The 2500-nt window shown below is 49.1% G+C and overlaps 3 non-coding genes and 5 pseudogenes across 3 annotated transcripts; all 8 read left to right on the top strand.

The window, feature by feature from the left end:
- The first annotated feature begins 37 nt into the window (after window positions 1–37).
- Window positions 38–156, top strand: LOC128462421 (5S ribosomal RNA). The gene has a single exon (XR_008342370.1). It is a non-coding gene; the product is annotated as a 5S ribosomal RNA (ribosomal RNA).
- A 293-nt stretch (window positions 157–449) lies between these two features.
- LOC128465991 (uncharacterized) lies at window positions 450–558 on the top strand (annotated as a pseudogene).
- Window positions 559–770: 212 nt separating this feature from the next.
- Window positions 771–889, top strand: LOC128464611 (5S ribosomal RNA). Its single transcript, XR_008344435.1, has one exon. It is a non-coding gene; the product is annotated as a 5S ribosomal RNA (ribosomal RNA).
- A 194-nt stretch (window positions 890–1083) lies between these two features.
- LOC128465640 (uncharacterized) lies at window positions 1084–1202 on the top strand (annotated as a pseudogene).
- A 257-nt stretch (window positions 1203–1459) lies between these two features.
- LOC128466498 (uncharacterized) lies at window positions 1460–1568 on the top strand (annotated as a pseudogene).
- A 206-nt stretch (window positions 1569–1774) lies between these two features.
- Window positions 1775–1883, top strand: LOC128466507 (uncharacterized; annotated as a pseudogene).
- A 212-nt stretch (window positions 1884–2095) lies between these two features.
- Window positions 2096–2214, top strand: LOC128464910 (5S ribosomal RNA). The gene has a single exon (XR_008344717.1). It is a non-coding gene; the product is annotated as a 5S ribosomal RNA (ribosomal RNA).
- A 209-nt stretch (window positions 2215–2423) lies between these two features.
- Window positions 2424–2500, top strand: part of LOC128466403 (uncharacterized) — a 109-nt pseudogene continuing 32 nt past the window's right edge.

Here is a 2500-nt window from a genome sequence, read left to right as displayed (position 1 = left end):
GCAACAGAATAAGAGAAGTAAAATAAAACACTCTCACACCTGCGGCCATACCACCCTGAAAGCGCCCGATCTCGTCTGATCTCGGAAGCTAAGCAGGGTTGGGCCTGGTTAGTACCTGGATGGGAGACCGCATGGGAATACCAGGTGTTGTAGGCTTTTAATTTTTTCTCACAGTCCGGGGAGAGCTTTTTGCCATGTGTTTCTTGCTCATCATCAAAGCTTTAAACCCTTATTTGAACCTTCTCACCTTCTCTGTCCTGTCCCAGGGCTTATAATTCTTTCTGTCTGACGACGACAAGCAGCAGCAGCAGCAGCAGCAGCAGCAGCAGCAGCAGCAGCAGCAGCAGCAGCAGCAGCAGCAGCAGCAGCAGCAGCAGCAGCAGCAGCAGCAGCAGCAGCAGCAGCAGCAGCAGCAACAGAATAAGAGAAGTAAAATAAAACACTTTCACACCTGCGGCCATACCACCCTGAAAGCGCCTGATCTCGGAAGCTAAGCAGGGTTGGGCCTGGTTAGTACCTGGATGGGAGACCCCCTGGGAATACCAGGTGTTGTAGGGTTTTAATTTTTTCTCACAGTCCGGGGAGAGCTTTTTGCCATGTGTTTCTTGCTCATCATCAAAGCTTTAAACCCTTATTTGAACCTTCTCACCTTCTCTGTCCTGTCCCAGGGCTTATAATTCTTTCTGTCTGACGACAAGCAGCAGCAGCAGCAGCAGCAGCAGCAGCAGCAGCAGCAACAGAATAAGAGATGTAAAATAAAAAAATTTCACACCTGCGGCCATACCACCCAGAAAGCGCCTGATCTCGTATGATCTCGGAAGCTAAGCAGGGTTGGGCCTGGTTAGTACCTGGATGGGAGACCGCCTGGGAATACCAGGTGTTGTAGGCTTTAAATTTTTTCTCACAGTCCGGGGAGAGCTTTTTGCCATGTGTTTCTTGCTCATCATCAAAGCTTTAAACCCTTATTTGAACCTTCTCACCTTCTCTGTCCTGTCCCAGGGCTTATAATTCTTTCTGTCTGACGACGACAAGCAGCAGCAGCAGCAGCAACAGAATAAGAGAAGTAAAATAAAACACTTTCGCACCTGCGGCCATACCACCCTGAAAGCGCTCGATCTCGTCTGATCTCGGAAGCTAAGCAGCGTTGGGCCTGGTTAGTACCTGAATGGGAGACTGCCTGGGAATACCAGGTGTTGTAGCCTTTTAATTTTTTCTCACAGTCCGGGGAGAGCTTTTTGCCATGTGTTTCTTGCTCATCATCAAAGCTTTAAACCCTTATATGAACCTTCTCACCTTCTCTGTCCTGTCCCAGGGCTTATAATTCTTTCTGTCTGACGACGACAAGCAGCAGCAGCAGCAGCAGCAGCAGCAGCAGCAGCAGCAGCAGCAGCAGCAGCAGCAGCAGCAGCAGCAGCAGCAGCAGCAACAGAATAAGAGATGTAAAATAAAACACATTCACACCTGCGGCCATACCACCCGGAAAGCGCCCGATCTTGGAAGCTAAGCAGGGTTGGGCCTGGTTAGTACCTGGATGGGAGACCGCCTCGGAATACCAGGTGTTGTAGGCTTTTAATTTTTTCTCACAGTCCGGGGAGAGCTTTTTGCCATGTGTTTCTTGCTCATCATCAAAGCTTTAAACCCTTATTTGAACCTTCTCACCTTCTCTGTCCTGTCCCAGGGCTTATAATTCTTTCTGTCTGACGACAAGCAGCAGCAGCAGCAGCAGCAGCAGCAGCAGCAACGGAATAAGAGAAGTAAAATAAAACACTTTCACACGTGCGGCCATACCACCCTGAAAGCGTCTGATCTCGGAAGCTAAGCAGGGTTGGGCCTGGCTAGTACCTGGATGGGAGACCGCCTGGGAATACCAGGTGTTGTAGGCTTTTAATTTTTTCTCACAGTCCGGGGAGAGCTTTTTGCCATGTGTTTCTTGCTCATCATCAAAGCTTTAAACCCTTATTTGAACCTTCTCACCTTCTCTGTCCTGTCCCAGGGCTTATAATTCTTTCTGTCTGACGACAAGCAGCAGCAGCAGCAGCAGCAGCAGCAGCAGCAGCAGCAACAGAATAAGAGAAGTAAAATAAAAAACTTTCACACCTGCGGCCATACCACCCTGAAAGTGCCCGATCTCGTCTGATCTCAGAAGCTAAGCAGGGTTGGGCCTGGTTAGTACCTGGATGGGAGACTGCCTGGGAATACCAGGTGTTGTAGGCTTTTAATTTTTTCTCACAGTCCGGGGAGAGCTTTTTGCCATGTGTTTCTTGCTCATCATCAAAGCTTTAAACCCTTATTTGAACCTTCTCACCTTCTCTGTCCTGTCCCAGGGCTTATAATTCTTTCTGTCTGACGATAACAAGCAGCAGCAGCAGCAGCAGCAGCAGCAGCAGCAACAGAATAAGAGAAGTAAAATAAAAAACTTTCACACCTGTGGCCATACCACCCTGAAAGCGCCTGAACTCGGAAGCTCAGCAGGGTTGGGCCTGGTTAGTACCTGGATGGG

Source organism: Spea bombifrons, chromosome 9 (genome assembly GCF_027358695.1).
Source record: "Spea bombifrons isolate aSpeBom1 chromosome 9, aSpeBom1.2.pri, whole genome shotgun sequence".
Taxonomy (NCBI): domain Eukaryota; kingdom Metazoa; phylum Chordata; class Amphibia; order Anura; family Pelobatidae; genus Spea; species Spea bombifrons.
Note: the sequence above shows the minus strand (reverse complement) of the source record. Positions and strands in the feature narration are given on the sequence as shown.